The sequence below is a fragment of the Metopolophium dirhodum genome, chromosome 1 (genome assembly GCF_019925205.1).
Source record: "Metopolophium dirhodum isolate CAU chromosome 1, ASM1992520v1, whole genome shotgun sequence".
Lineage (NCBI taxonomy): Eukaryota > Metazoa > Arthropoda > Insecta > Hemiptera > Aphididae > Metopolophium > Metopolophium dirhodum.
Window position 1 is genome coordinate 40,264,024 of NC_083560.1, and position 18,103 is coordinate 40,282,126.

Sequence of the window (18,103 nt, forward strand, 5' to 3'; positions counted from 1 at the left end):
GACTGATAAACCATTATTTTGTCGATTGAGGAGTTCTCTCGAAAATAATTTAATTTATAGTAAAAAAAAAAACAATTAAAAATCGTAATTTTCTTATGCCTATAAATAACTAAACCTAGTCAAAATATTATGAAAATTATAATATCATGTACAAATATATGTACAAACATTTGGTGAACATTTCAAGTATCTGCGATAATTAGTTTTTGGTAAATTTTTTATACTGTGCTATAGTTATTACACTTTTATTAGTTATTACAATTTGATACCTAACATAAGATAATCTAGCAATACGCAATATCCAATTAAGGACTGGCGCGTTTGTAGCCCGTAGGTATTTTATCGGTGCGGCGGACAACCCTCCTTCTTGCCTACTAATAGTTAAAAAAATTTAATTTTGAAAAGTTAAAGGTAATTCAAAAATGTTTAGATCTTTGCTATTTTTAAACAATATAATAATGAGAGTTATATTGGGAATAATGGAAAAAACGTACCGTCTTGTCCTCAGTAATTATTGGCCAAAATTCAATTTTATAATAGGTACTTTTAATCTAGAACCAAATTTGAGCGGGTTCTATACTCAGACTGTGTAAACGCGTTTCGTCTATGTCGTATACGTGTCGTATTCACGGGTACGAATAAATGAGTCGAGTCACACTGCCCATACTATAAGTACCTATCCGTTTACGAAGGAATCAGTGCTCGAAATGGAAAAATTTCGAACCGGAACGCTCATAAAATTAATATGCGGATTATAATACTATGTTAATTATTTTGATTCGTGTTTACTTTACAATACAATATAATTAGTTAAATAGATACAAATAATATGATTAATTTTTAGTTTAAAAAAGGTGGGTAAGTGGATGTCTCTCTGCTGTACAGTAGGTTACAAGTGGGTCAGTGTAATGGATGGTGTTAAATTTGAATTCAATGATATACCTAATATCATTGTATACGAAAACGTTCAGTCAGCCTATGACATTACTAAGTATATTTGATGATATTATTGTGAATAAAGTAATTTATATAATATAACCTATTTATGTGAAACCTTGTTTTAAATTTTCAATCATTGGTTGTAAAAGTTGAACATTTTAAAAATTTTTAACTACAAAATAATTATTAAATTTTAAATTTGATAAATGTTACAACGATAAGTATAAGGTCCGTCGCTCATAAAATTGTCATTATATTTAATGTAAAATAAATCGGTAATAAATTAAATAATAAATAAATAATAAAATAATATAAAATAATACATTTTATCGGTCCACTCGCGTTGCAGCCGAAAATTATAGCGACTGGTAGCTAATAATATTATAAACGGGCTGTGAAACGAGTCATCTTCATTGCGTTAATTTTGCTGCCGGCAAACCTCGATCGTTTCAAAACTTGGCGGGGAAAAATATTAGAAATAACTGTAATTATTGGTCTTGACTTTGTTGACCACTGTAGTCTGTGGTCGACTGTTAGTTAGAGACATTCATAATAAATGAATATTACCTATTTCTCGCAATTTACAAAATATTCCAAAATATGATAAATGAGTAAAATATTCCCTTAAATATATCCACAAATAATATGATTAATTTTTAGTTTAAAAAAGGTGGGTAAGTGGATGTCTCTCTGCTGTACAGTAGGTTACAAGTGGGTCAGTGTAATGGATTGTGTTAAATTTGAATTCAATGATATACCTAATATCATTGTATAAGAAAAATGATTCTAAACGAAAACGTTCAGTCAGCCTATTACATTACTAAGTATATTTGATGATATTATTTTGAAAAAAGTAATTTATATATTTAACTATTTACGACCCTTGTTTTAAATTTTCAATCCTTAGCTATTATAAAAGTTGAACATTTTAAAAAATTTTAACTACAAAATAACTATTAAATTTTAAATTTGATAAATGTTGTCAAAATTTGAACTTTAAATGCTTATAAAAAAAAATTGTGCTAATGTATTTTAATTTTTTTCAACTGCTATTGTAACGATATATCAGAAGCCTTGCATTAAATTTTCACGCTTTTTTACCCTGAAATAAAATTTTATTGATATTTATAGAAAAATGGAAACTGATAATGTCCGTAAACAGCTCAAAATAAGTCAAAATATTTGGAAAATGTTATGGTGTATAGAAAATACTAATATAAATATTCAGTGAAAATTTCATGTACCTACGGTAATTTGTTTTAGAGTTTCACCAAAAACCAAAAACAAAAAATTGAACTTCTCTCTATATTTAGTATATTATATATTTAAATTATATTTTATCGAAAGGAAATTTTATAATTTTAAATTTTATTCTTCTAGATTGTGATATTGTCGATTTTTACGAACTGGAACTCTTAAATTTTAATTTTCACCAACCGGAACGGACGCAAAGTTTATATTACGATGTTCCGGTCCATTTTGAGCACTGGTGTTGATACACCTTGGTAAAAACGTAATGTTTTTGACGAATAGTTGTCAAACCCATCTATTTTTGATTAAATTAATATCCGTTAGTTTATTTTTGCATCAGAACGTGGGCCGCGGGTCCCTGTGCCGCTGCACAGCTATCGAACCGCCTTCAAGGTTAGGAACTTAGGAATGTAATGATAATCATAATAAAGTGTAAACCCACTCTGCGTAAAAACGTATTATTACATTATTATTTTTCTTCGTTCTCGAATTTTGCTGTATTATACGGGAAATAAAAATGAGCGATGCGAATAAAACAACGTTTTACAGAAGTATAACATATCCTACCATTAGCTAATAGTAGGTATTTGTTTAGAATAGCATTAACTGCACATGTAAGGTGTTGCTACCAATGAACGGATATTTAGTAAACTTAAACTTTTCAAAAACCATTTAAGGTCAACAATGACAGACAATAGATTAGATTCATTAATGCTGTTAAGTATTGAAAAAGACATTTCGGACGAAGGTGATGTAAGTAAAATAGCAAAATAGTGGTGAGTGGTCTAATATGAAACAAAGAAGAATTACATTTTGAAAATTGTATAATATTATTTTGATACATATTTACTATTAGTGATTAAATAATACTTAAAAAGGGGGACGGAGAGCCGACCCGAGTTCAATTCCTCGGCCATGGCCTCGGACAATTCACGGTGTCCGGAGAACAAGTGCTGCCATCCCCCACCCCGGCATGGTAGATACCTACGACGGGTGCCTTCTTGAAAATCTGCCAATATCTACACACACGTGTTTACAAATCAACAGTATCCTCCCCTACAAATAAACAAACAAACAGCTAATGGCCATAGTTGCCGAGCTTAAATGATCAATTAAAAAAAAAATACTTATATTGTATTATATAACTATATAAGTAGGACTCGGAAGTTGTAGGAGTTGCATATTATTATTTAAGCTCCAGATTTATATAGCAGACCGAGATAGAAATCCAATGGTGAGTTAAAAAAATCCCTACATATTTTGCATATTTCGTCAATTTTAGGAAAAGAGTGCATATTTCTTGATTTTCATGCGCATACTAATATACTATACATATTCAATATTTTCAAAAATCAAATTGATATTTTTAGATTCTGAGCGAAGTGATTAATATATTTATTTTACAATGATGTGTGTTTTTTTTTTATTTTTTTTTGTGTCTGTCATCACCTTTAAGGACAGTAAAAGTGATCGGGTATTCTTCAACAGTAACTTTTCTGATACGGAATTGAATTTAAACATTTCCCAGTAGTTTTCAAAAGTGACGTGAAAAACAAAAGATAAATTAAGGAAAAATGGGAATTTTTACGCAAAATTTGGTGCAACTCTAAAACAAATGACCGGAGGTACATGCAATTTTGACTGAATGTTTATATTAGCATTTTATATACACTATAGTAATTTCCAAATATTTTGACTTATTTTGAGCTGTTTACGGACATTTTCATTTTCCAATTTTTTTAGTTCTTTTTGCTATAAATAATAATAAAATTTTATCCGTTAAGTAAAAAAGCTTGAAAATATAATAGAAGGCTCTTAGGTTATTGTTTCAAATGCTATAGGATGAAAAAAATTTAAAATCCTTAGTCACAGTTTTTATTTATAAGCATTTAAAGTTTAAATCTTGACAAAATACGAAAAAATCACGAAAATGAGCAAATTATTTTAAATTGAGAATTCATAAAATTTTTTTTTAAATCTAAGATTTGAAAATGTAATACAAGATAATCCATAAGTTTGTCTACCTTTATCAAAAAAAAAAATGTCTACACTAAGTCAAATTAAATTTTTATGAGCGTTTGAAATTCATATTTTTACAACATTTGATATTCACTCAATATCACATGTAACGATTTTCTTATTTTGTTGTAATTAAAAACGTATGACTGTAAATACTTCAAAATTTCACTGAATGTTTGTATTAGAATTTTCTATACACGATAAAATTTTGAAAACAATTTAACTCTTTTTGAGCTGTTTACGGACATTGTCAGTTTTCAATTTTTTTAGTTTTTTTTCTATAAATATCAATAAAATTTTATTTGTTAGGTAAAAAGTGTGAAAATTTAATATAAGGCTCCTGATATATCGTTCTAATAGCAGTTGAAAAATATTAAAAATCCATTGTCACAATTTTTTTTTATAAGCATTTAAAGTTCAAATTTTGACAAAATTTATCAAATTTATAAAATGTTCAACTTTTATAGCTAAGGATTGAAAATTGAAAACAAGGGTCCACGTAAATAGGTAAATATATAAATTACTTTATTCACAATAATATCATCAAATATACTTGGTAATATCATGGGCTGACTGACCGTTTTCGCTCAGATTCGTTTTTCTTATACTACGATATTATATGATATTATATCATTGAATTTAAATTTAACATCATCCATTACAGTGACCCACTTTTAACCTACTGTACAGCAGAGCGACATCCACTTACCCACCTTTTTTTCTTAAGTTGCATATTTGAATAATTATATTGAATATAACCCAATATTATTAAATTTTTTATATTGGTAGGTATTTATTGTTTCTTAGCAGCTGACTATTAATTTAACGACAACGGTGCACATATTTTAATCTTTAATGCTCTAATATTCCGATAATTAAAATATAGTATCTTAGTATATACTTTCGAATATATTTTTTTAACTTTATTTTTTAGTTCAATTAAATACCAAAATGCCATACATGTTTCAGCTCAGTTTCAAGTATTATACATTTTTTTTCCATATTTGCGTTTATTTTAGTACAAATTAATAACAGCATAAAATATTATTTGAAATGTTTACGATTGCGCATTTGCGTGTGTTTTACCTTTTTCATAATACGTTTGTGCATGTATTAACGCGAAAATATAACGTACATTTATGGTAAGTCGGGTAAGTCGGGTAAGATATAATATTATGTAAGACTGTGCGTACAAATTGCGATGTTGCGAAAATTATTGGTATGTTGACAGATTAGGAGTAATGGTATAAGTGTTTGAATGCTTTGAAAAAATTTTAATTTTTCACCCATAAAATATGTTTAATTTAGATGGTCGTGATTGGCGATTGCCATATTATATTATATATATACCATATAATTTTTTATTGATAAAATTGTATTATCCAATTTTGTCAGTAAAGTAGTTTTGAACACATTTTTCTAGCTATAGTCTTTCTAGAAATTCTCGCAGTAATGCCGCTCTACATTTTTCGATAGTGTACCTCTAACTTGACTAGGTAACGACTTACCCACAACACGAGAAACGAGTCAGTCTTGTCAATAAAAGATTATTGAACTTATGTGTGTCGGTCAGCCAGTTATCGGTATAATATAATGATGGTTTTTATTACACACCATAGCGGATAGTGTGTTATACTGTTATCGACGCGCGTTGGTGTTCCCATCTCATTCCAATTAATTCTATAAACGATCAATATTTTATCATATTATATAAATTTCAAACATTCTTGTTTGGGCAACGTATAGAAATGTTCTATCTTTATTCGCGATAGGAAATCCGCCGGGTTTTGCTCGGACTTAACGACAACGTCGAAAACAATATTAAAGTCAAAAAGGTACCTGTGCGGCTAATGTCTATATGCTCACCTTTGGAGTCTGTTTGCCGCGTACATCGGCATAACTTTTTTTCCCCCAGAATATGATCGATAAAGTGGTTTATGACCGGTTACTAACGTGCATTTTGTTCACGATATTTTGTCACTTGAGCAAAGAGTAAAATATTATTTACTGAGTCGACATCGAGGGGAAAATGTTTGTTCTAAGTATATATATAGCCATGTAGGTAATCTTCCGACTTTATCGCTGGATATGGCGATAGACGAGAGCCGTCCAAACATTGATATATTAGTATATTATTTATATATTATATAAGTACATCAGTAGGTACTCGTAAATAATTTTAATTGGTCAGGACTCAGGATGATTTTCAACAACGTTATTTTATGACGATTCAACTACAATTTATAGTAGTTTACTTACTAATAAGTAATAATTAATGAAATGGCACATTAATTTTAATATACCTATAATATAATACATCTTATACATCGGATGAAGGGGGCTAGGGCGCAAGTTGAGAGGGGCAACAATGTGACGACTCATTTTTGTTTTTCATAAAAATAGTATCATCAAATAAATAAAACATTATTATAAATTTCAAATTTATATCATATTATGAAAATGGACTTAATACTTTATTGCCCACACATACAATTATGTAGTGGTGGCGGTTGTCGCGTTCAACTCGCACTCGTTATCGTCGTTATCGAACGTGCTAAACGTAATAATTTATTAAATGGCTTACACACATACTCACACTAGGCGATTAATGATCGAATTTAAACGTATTTTATTTCGCCCGAATAATCTCCGCGTTTCTGATGATAGGGACGAGTGCAATTATAATCGTCTAGTGCAGCATTTCTTAAACTTTTTTATTCGTAGAATCTTTTTGATGTCCATTTTTATCGTGGAACCCCTATTTTTTTTGTTTTAACGTATGTAGTTGAGCATGTTGAAAACGATGGTAAAGTAAGATTGTAAGAACCTGGAGGTCGGACTAAGTTTTGAAGTTTTAACTATTTGAAGTCCGAGACCCATATGGAGATCACCCAATGTGGTTTTACCTAACAAGTCAAGGGATGTTTTCGATTTTAATTGTCCAAGTGTCCGACTTGGGTGTATATGAAAATACTCAAAATACTATATTATATTTCAATTAGCTATAACTTTAAAATTAAGTCCGACCTCAAAATTCTGACTTCGCCGTCGTTTTTGCATGCTTAACTACATAGGTACGTTAAAACAAAATAGCCATAGTGATACCTATTACTGATTAGGTACGTAGTGTAAATAAATAATATTTTGATATTAATGTCAAAAATGTGTTTATTTATTTTTAAATATCCCAATTTAATGTGTTGTAGATATAAGATGCGACTCGCCAATTGTGCGAATTGTATCTAATTTCACTATGGTTTTTGCACTCCATTCACAATTCGTTAAAATTCGTTATAGGTGCTGCGCGTGGCAGTAAAGTTCAGTGTTGTGCGCATTTATATAAAAGTGATATCGCAAACTTTGGAAGGATATAACTTCCAAAATAATGATTTCCGCATTTCTTTTAACCCACTGTTCTTAACTTGTTGAAATACGTCTGTTTAAAAAAAAAATGCTGGGTAGCAAAAGAGAATTTATTCGTAATATAATATAATATTAGTATGTGCTTACCTAGTTTTTTTTTTGTACAGTGTATAAACTGATTTTTTGTATATATGTTAGCGGCAATGTGTATAAAATTGTTTAAATTTCTTAAGCAATATGTTTGGGCCGGGAACGGACAATGATAATTCGTGCGCCAGGTCACCTATTATGTACTTCGTGCGCTATGTCACACACCGACCGACCTGTGTATTTGGGCGCCCGGGAATTGGGCCACAATTAACCTTTTTTCAAGACGGTATACGGTAATTGGGCAACTACAGTCTTACATTGATAACAGGGAGACCCGGTGATCGGGGGTTTTATCAATTCCGCCGTTTTAATATCAATTCCGCCGGCTATCGATTCCGCCGAGCTTTTTTAATTATTGATTCCGCCGGCTATCGATTCCGCCGAACTTTTTTATTTATTGATTCCGCCGGCTATCAATTTTGCCGGAAATTTGTTTATGTTGATTCCGCTGACTGTATATTTTTTAATCAATAGTTTATCAATTTTTTTAAGTTTAATCAATAGTTAATTAATTAAAACCTAACTATAATTTATTTTAAGTTTAAATACTTTTCAAAAAAACATTTCAAAAAATAATTCAAACATTTTTGTAAGTAAAATGTATTAAAATAGTAAAATAATGTTATACAATTTATTTAGTTAACGTCAAAAAAGCAAAAATATTGTAGTACAAATAAAATAAATAATAGTAAATAATAATATATGAATAATACAGCAAAAATTATTTAGAAAAAATAAAATAAATAATAGTAATAATAATATATGAATAATACAGCAAAAATTATTTAGAAAAAATAAAATAAATAATAGTATTAATAGTTAAAATGTAATAATAATATTAATTGATTTATTTTTCAGAATAGTGCTTAGATGCCAGTTTTATATATTTAAATCTATCAATTTTTTTATTTAAATAGTCTTCAATATATATTTTTTTTTTTCATACATTTTATTTTTACTTATTTTAGTATTATCGAGCCCTCTTATTATTATATATGTATCAGTTTGAATTTTTAAATTTAATACATGCGAAAACAAAAATATATTACGATGTGCTTTATTGAATTGGGTATTAAGTTTCGAATGAAACGATTCGCAACTGTTTGTTGTTCGTTCGGAAGAAATTGAAGAGGAAGCCCATATTTTCGGATTAAATTTTGATGTTTCATCAATATAATTATCTATATTAATTTAAGTCTTTTATATTTTGTTTTTATTAAAATAAATAATTTACAAATATTAACCGGCGGAATCAATTAATAAAAAACTTCGGCGGAGTCGATAGCCGGCGGAATTAATATATAAAAAAGTTCGGCGGAGTCAATAGCCGGCGGAATCAATAGATTTTTCACAGGTAAAAAGGTAATTTCGGCGCAATCGATATACGCCCGGTGATCGGGCCACTATTTTCAACGATTTTTATTATTGTAACCGGTAATTGCAGGGCAAAAAATGTAACTCTAGTAATAAATGGTAACAAAGGGTTGTGTTTTGAGTTGCTGTTTTAATACACAAGTTTTAATAATTCATAGCAACGCGACGGTAACGATGCAATAATAATGCATCGAACAGAATACATTTATGACACTATTAAAACAATCCACAGGTTATAAATACAAAATTTGCGGCCCTTTTGGCCTAACAGAATAAATGTATGTATATATATATGCAGCTATCCGTATACGTATAATATGTTGAATAGTTTTTGGCCCAACAAATACGTAATACCTAATACTAATGATAGATAATAACTCACATTTTTGTCGGTGAACGGCTAGCCAGTCGCTACTTATCTTATATAAATAGTGTAGATCACAACATTCGAATAGAAGGTTCTTAGGTTATTGTTTCAAAGGCAGATGAAAAAAATTAAAAATCTCTAAACAATTTTTTTTATAAGCATTTAAAGTTCAAATATTGACAAAATACGTAATAATGACGAAAAATTGCAAATTATTTTGAGTTAGAAATTCATAAAAAATTTTGTTTTTAAATCTAAGATTTGAAAATGTAATACAAGATTCCTCATAAGTTTGTCTACCTTTATCAAAAAAAAAATGTCTACAAGAAAGTCAAATTAAATTTTTATGAGCGTTTGAAATTCATATTTTTACAACATTTGATATTCACTCGATATCTTATGTAACGATTTTCTTATTTTGTTGTAATTAAAAAACGAATGACTGTAGGTACTTGAAAATTTCACTGAATGTTTATATTAGCATTTTCTATACACGATAAAATTTATAAAATAATTTAACTTTTTTTGAGCTGTTTTCAATTTTTTTAGTATTTTTTTCTATGAATATCCATAAAATTGTATTTGCTGGGTAAAAAAGCGTGAAAATTTAATATAAGGCTCCTGATATATCGTTCTAATAGCAGTTGAAAAATATTAAAAATCCATTGTCACAATTTTTTTTTATAAGCATTTAAAGTTCAAATGTTGACAAAATTTATCAAATTTATAATTTAATAATTATTTTGTAGTTGAAAATTTATAAAATGTTCAACTTTTATAGTTAATGATTGAAAATTTAAAACAAGGCTTCAATTAAATAGGTTATATATAAATTACTTCATTCACAATAATATCATCAAATATACTTGGTAATATCATAGGCTGACTGACCGTTTTCGCTCAGAATCGTTTTTTATACAATGATATCATTGAATTCAAATTTAACACCATCCATTACAGTGACCCACTTGCAACCTACTGTACAGCAGAGCGACATCCACTTACCCACTTTTTAAATCTGTTTTGAGTTGAAATTGATGGTTTTGGTAAGAATTGTTTATTAAATGCAATTTTCAATCATTAAAAATTGCTTAATATTTTCAGATGTATTATCATAATAATTCACAACACAAAATCAATACACCAGCTTTATAGTGGCCAATAATTATTATAAAAAATAATTATAAATACCGAATATGTATTATATTATGTATAACTGATACATAAATAATTACTACACGCCATGAAGTTGAGCTAACCATAAATCATAGTAGGTAAATCGATATTTCGATACATAGCTATTGATAGTTTAACAAGTATATAATATAATATAACGTATTAACGAACCTACTTAAGACCTAAATAAACAATTGAACATGATAAAACTCCTATTAAATAGTAGTCGACTCAATGCGATAATTATTTTGAATAATAATACCGAAATCAATTATAAATAATTTTGAAACAGTATTAAACACACGAATGAAACTATTTACATTTATATTGATAAAATTCCTACCAAAGTTTATTTAAAGATTAGATAAAAATGTTTACTTTACATATCCGGGTTCAAAAAACATTTGATGTTATAAGAGAAACATTATGGAAATCATTACAGAACAAGATTTACTCTGCTACGTCCCAGAAGTATGTTAACAACCAACATACAAGTTACAAAGCTAAGTCCTCAAAACATGGACGTTGTAGCCTGTAGGCACCTACTGTACAGCAAAGCAACATCCACTTACCCAGCTTCTTTTTCTATAAATATCAATAACATTTTATTTTATGGTTAAAAAACGTGAAAATTTAATAGAAGGCTCCAAGTATATTGTTTCAAACACAGATGAAAAAAATTAAAAATCCAGTCACATTTTTTTTATACCTAAGAATTTAAAGTTCAACTATTGACATAATACGTAAATTTCACGAAAATTTGCAAATTATTTTAAGTTACAAATTCATTAAAATTTTTCTATTTAAATCTAAAATTAGAAAATGTAAGACAACATTCCTCATAAGATTGTCTATCTTTATCCACAAAAAAAATATCTATAAGCAAATCCAATTAAATTTTTATTAGCGTTTGCATTTTATATTTTTACAAGATTGGATATTCACTGGATTTCTCATGTAGCGATTTTGTTATTTTGTTGTAATTTAAAAACGATTACCTTTTGATAGGTACATAAAAATTTCACTGAATGTTTATATTTTCGTTTCCTAAACACCATATAATTTTGAAAATATATTGCCTCTTTTTGAGCTGTTTACGGACATTGTCAGTTTTAAATTTTTTAAGCTTTTTTCTATAGTTGTCAATAAAATTTTATTTGTTGGGTAATAATGCGTGAAAGTTTAATACAAGGCTCCTGATATATTGTTACGATAGAAGTTGAAAAATATTAAAAATACAAATGCACAATTTTTTCTTATAAGTATTTTAAGTAGAATTTTGGCAAAATTTATCAAATTTAAAATTTAACAATTATTTTGTAGTAAAAAATGTATACAATATTCAATATTATATCTAAGAATTGAAAATTTTTTCCACGTAAATAGGTTATATATAAATAACTTTATTCACAGTAATATCATCGAATATGCTTCGTAATATTATAAGATGACTGACCGTTTTCGCTGAGAATCGTTTTTCTTATACAATGATGTCAGGTATATTATCATTGAATTAAAATTTAACACCATCTATTTCAGTGACCCACTTTTAACCTATTGAACGGCAGAGGAACACCGCTATTGTTAAAATAGGCATTTGGTGTTTTCCAGTATATTTTGTGATTTGCGCATCGCAATTTTTATAAATTACATATATATTACATAAATTATTACTAAACTATAAATTATTATATATTTACTATACAAGTAAAATAAAATAAGTTGATGACTAGAATTGTTAGTTAGTCGATATCCATATTCATAAGAAATCACAAAACTATTATTTACATTTAGAAAAAAAAATAAAATTATTTAAATCATTTACAAATCTAAATATTTTTGAACATATTCCCTTTCTATTATTGTAGGTACCAGTGAATCTGGCGCCTGGTGTACCAGATCGCGAGCTCTCATTGGCTGCAGTTTTTCGTTTGTGATAACATTATAAAATTATCAATATTCATTGTTTTTAATAAATTTTTTTTTACTATACTCACATGTTTTTTTTAAATTAATTAAGTTCAGTTACCTAAGAAATAAATAGTTATACAATTATAGTACTGCAGCAGTTCATGCATTATACTTTATAGTATAGACATCTGTAGTTCACCAAAACGCATTTAATCCTGTCAAACTTACTCCTATGTATAATAAAATTTTTTTCCTGTAGATCTCATTCTATTTTTTTTAAAATATTTAATATTATTTTTACATGTTAGGTACTTTTATTGCAAATTTCAAAAATACATGAAGTGTATGACTTGTGAAAGTGAATTTTGCAGTTTTGTTCAACATTACCTAGTCACTAATTATCATCGTCAATTATTGTAATACTTTATGTAAGTATTTTTTACTTGTATTTTATTTTGTTTCCTAAAGAAAAACAAAATATGTATTTTATTTTATTCAAAAAATTTGTTTATTAAAAGTACCTATAAACTGAAGTCAGAATTAATTAGTTGCGTATTAGCTAGGGTTAGGACACTGTAAATTGGGCAAATCTAGTGACTATAACACTAAACTATAATAACACGAGAATATTAAACGTTTCCGTAACTTAGGTAAACAAGCGTATGAACTCAGTTTGGTGTGCTGACTTTAGACTTCAAACCAAAGGTAAACAATAACCTGATCAGATGATCGAATGTCACTTCTACATTGTTCTATGCTATCAGTCTATAACAAAACAAACCTTTGTTATTGATATATTAATATAATATTATTATACTTACCTACACCTTATTAATTTTTTTAACAACTTTATTGAAATGTAATGAATATTATTGTATTTTTAAAATATAAATAACTTATCTAATAGGTACCTACCTAATATTATGTTTATTATAATTATTATTATTATTTGATGACATTTGAACGAGAAATATTAGCTTTAATATGTAATGTTAATAATACATGAAGTGTATGACTTGTGAAAGTGAATTTTGCAGTTTTGTTCAACATTACCTAGTCACTAATTATCATCGTCAATTATTGTAATACTTTATGTAAGTATTTTTTACTTGTATTTTATTTTGTTTCCTAAAGAAAAACAAAATATGTATTTTATTTTATTCAAAAAATTTGTTTATTAAAAGTACCTATAAACTGAAGTCAGAATTAATTAGTTGCGTATTAGCTAGGGTTAGGACACTGTAAATTGGGCAAATCTAGTGACTATAACACTAAACTATAATAACACGAGAATATTAAACGTTTCCGTAACTTAGGTAAACAAGCGTATGAACTCAGTTTGGTGTGCTGACTTTAGACTTCAAACCAAAGGTAAACAATAACCTGATCAGATGATCGAATGTCACTTCTACATTGTTCTATGCTATCAGTCTATAACAAAACAAACCTTTGTTATTGATATATTAATATAATATTATTATACTTACCTACACCTTATTAATTTTTTTAACAACTTTATTGAAATGTAATGAATATTATTGTATTTTTAAAATATAAATAACTTATCTAATAGGTACCTACCTAATATTATGTTTATTATAATTATTATTATTATTTGATGACATTTGAACGAGAAATATTAGCTTTAATATGTAATGTTAATAATACCAATATTGTATACAACTTAAATTGTCATAATAACAACAAATAGGTAAGGCCAATAACAATATTATGTAAATAAAACAAATACCTAACTATTTCTATATATTGTTTGTATTCTTAAGTTTATTATTTTTGGAATTCAATTTTGTGTTGAAATTGTATGTTTAAAAGTTTTTTTAAAATTCTATTTTACATTTATCACATATACCCTTGGGCTTTCTACAAACTTTATCAATGATATTCATAAATTCTTTTCTCATGCCAAATTTAGTTTTAATTAAATATACATTAGGTATGTGGGTTACTTTTTTTTGAATAGTAAAATTTACTTATTTATAAATTTATAATGTTAAAAAAGAAATGGCCTCATAGATTTTTAAACAATTTTATTAAAATGTAATGAATATTACTGTATGTTTAAAATAAGGTTAATTATGTATGACAATACATTGGGTGTATAAATAAGCAACTAAATTAAAAACATAAATAAACTCGTAAATAACTTATCTAATATAAGTACCTACCTAATATAGGTTTTTTTTATTTTTATTATTATTTAATGATATTTAAACAAGAAATATTACCTTTAATAATGTAATTTTATTAATACTAATGTTGGTAAGGCCAATAACAATATTATGTAAATAAAACAAATACCTAACTATTTCTATACATTGGTTATAATCTTAAGTTTATTATCTTTGGAATTTATATGTTTAATAGTTTTTTTTTAAAATTCTATTTTACAATTATTACAGAATATACCCAAGAGCTTTCTACAAACTATATCAATCATATTCATCATTTCTTTTCTCATGCCAAATTTAGTTTTAATTAAATATACATTAGGTATGTAGGTTACTTTTTATAAGTAAAATTTACTTATTTATAAATTTATAATGTTAAAAAAGAAATGAATTATCATTTTTAATTTTTTAGAAACCAACGGATCTGAATGAATAAATGTTATATTCTAAATACACTCCCACTCTGTTAGACGACTACTTGAAGACTCACAATCTCGGTAAGTATATTGAAAGTGATTTTATTTGCTTGTAAAATAAAAATTAATAACATAATAATATTATTTTTGTTTTTAGAAATAGAAATTCATGCTTTATTTGATTGGTAACTGAGAGTGAATCAATATTATAAGGTCATAAAAAAGTTATAGTAGCAGCTAGTCCATACCTATTTCTGAGCTGTTTTTAACAGTTTTGAGAAGAGCAACAAATCTTGTTAATTTGAGTTGGGTTCTACAGTTTTACTACTATTTTTAGATTATTTATTACACTGGCAAACTGGTCACCAATGAAAATATACAGGTATAATTAATAACTATTTTAATTGTTATAGACTTCTATCAAAATTATTTAAATTATTTATTATTACCTTCTCAAGGTTTTGTTACCGGCTATATATCATTTAAAGTGGGACTATACAATATATGTGCAGAGATTCTACTAACACAAATGGATACTTCTAATTATCTTTCTATAAAATCATTTGCCAACTTACATAGTTGTACGGAGTTCTCTCAAGTTTTGAAGCATTCATCAATAAACAGTTTTTGTATGATATATAATATAGAACTTAATTCTTTACATCCTGATATATACATAAATAATGATTAATATTTTCAGATTAATGGTTAAAGGTGATGAGTTCTTATCATTATCTTGTAAAATGTGTTGAGATTGTTTCCTATAATGACATTGATGTTCCATCTGAGGAGAAAGTAAGTTGACAAAAAATGTATTATAAATGTTTAGGTACTTGTATTTTAATGTTGTATTATATATGTACAGTTGCAACTTAAAGTGGCTTTACTGGAATTGTATGTTTTATAAAATAACAAAAATAAGTAGATGGGTGTAATGGGGATGTAACGATTCGCAGTTTACTGACTCGTCATTTATGTCGCACTCGGCGAATTTGCTTAGGTAAACAGAAAACAGGAACGTAGAGTACGAGCATATATATTATAGGCATAGCAGCCAGTCGAGTTTTGAACCGTGAAATAGAGACTATACATCAGTCTACTATAGTCATATTTATAATATTATTAAACGTAATTAATTGATTAACTTTAAGTATATAATAACGTACCTAATAGTTAAATTATAATAATTCAGTATTGTTCAACTCGTACTCCGCTACTCCTGTCATCTTCAATATACTACCCTTAAGAACAGGGTTACTCAGGTGATAGTGTATTTTATTGGTTATAATATTATAATTATTTTAGTCTTGAATAAAACATTGTATTCGTTGCTATATCGTGTTAATTGTGTTAGTTTATGAACGCAGGTCATAAGTTTCTAGGACCTGTAAAATATAACTCAGAAAACTTTATTTATATCAATTCAACAACCCGGATCTAAGGACCGGTTCGTGTAGTGGGAATAGCCAACCAACTACTCCTTAACTGTATAGAGTTAGGTATAAATATCGACAGCCACTGGGTTTGACAGCCGAGGAGGTGTGTTGCAGGGATAATAATAGATATTACACAGTTGTAGGAAACTAGACTTTACAGATATAGCTATAACAGTTAATGTTAATCATATTTTAATTTAATTAAATTTATTTTTTGTTGTAGGTCATTGAATGTGTTATTAAATGGGTCAAAATATTTTGGATTGGAGAAAAATGTACTGCCAGTATAAAGGAACTCGTGCGTTTGCCATTATTAGCATCAACGACCAATATATAGTAAATATTGTGGTTCAAGAACCACTTCTGAAAAATAATTTTATATGTAAACGTAATTATTATAAATATTTCTTCATTATGAATTCATATATTTTGTTTATTATTATTATAATTTATTTAGTTAATGATTTTGTACTAGAAACTTTACAATTTCTTTTGAAGAATTCAGTTCAGCATTTCGCTATTTCAAAAACGATTCGGTGTTGAGGTTTTGATGTCACTGTTTAGAAATGGGTAGCTAGTACAACTACAGAAGTGATTTGCGATGGGTATACTCAATAATCGTTTATATGAAGTAAATATATATTTAATTTTTTTATTTAAAATTGTAAAACATTTAATTTTATAGATACGAGCGTTTTCAAGACATTAGAAGTCTGGCAAACTTTATGATCCCACACATGAACTACCTAGTTGAAGAACTGTCTATATATCACAAAGGTGTTAATATAGAAGTTTTGGAAGGTGTTATGTATGCTATTAGTGTTAGTGATGGATCAACATTTCTTAACAGTATTGAGGCCTGATGACTTATGATGGATTATGGTCTTTTATTGCTAATAAATTTTCACGATACATACCTGGTGAGTATAATTATAACTATTGTTTTTTATTATTAATCTCTGTAAAAAAATATTGAATTTGATTAACATTTTTATATAGGATTAGTCAAATGAGATGTTTTATTGTATGTGATTGACGGAGAGACGAAGAAATCTGAAGAATTTGTTAATACTATAAAAGTGTACAACCGAACACTAATACCTGGTCCATGGAAACATTGACAAGAAGGAACATTGACTTCTGTGTGTTTAGTTGAGTAGTCATTTTTGGGCCACCACATTTTATATCTTATTTACGTTAATAATAGTCTTATTATTGTTTGTAATAATACACACATATGACTAACTTATGATTAAACATGTATTTTTTTATATATTTTTTTGTTTTTTTTTGTGAATGTTCAATAAAAAGTGTTTTTTATAATTTAAATCAATTATTGCATTCAAGATAAACAAATACAGTTATATTCAGTAGGTTTTTTCATAACTGTAAATAATAGTTTTTTTCTCAAAAATACTTTGCTATATACTTCAATACATATTCTTAAATAGTAGTACATAATAAAATGTAAAAAGTCAGTAAGCTGTAGATCAAGAAAAAAACTATGGTCTA

At 27.3% G+C, this 18,103-nt stretch overlaps 1 long non-coding RNA gene across 6 annotated transcripts; it reads left to right on the forward strand.

Annotated features, from left to right (window-relative positions):
- The first annotated feature begins 13,538 nt into the window (after positions 1-13,538).
- LOC132935367 (uncharacterized) lies at positions 13,539-17,887 on the forward strand. Of its 6 annotated transcripts, XR_009663228.1 has the most exons (9): positions 13,539-13,644; positions 15,152-15,236; positions 15,313-15,537; positions 15,614-15,784; positions 15,856-15,950; positions 16,815-16,979; positions 17,067-17,222; positions 17,277-17,511; positions 17,591-17,887. It is a non-coding gene; the product is annotated as an uncharacterized LOC132935367 (long non-coding RNA). The 6 variants fall into 6 exon arrangements; XR_009663232.1 differs by having other exon boundaries at positions 15,614-15,950; positions 17,049-17,222; XR_009663227.1 differs by having other exon boundaries at positions 15,614-15,950.
- Positions 17,888-18,103: the final 216 nt, after the last annotated feature.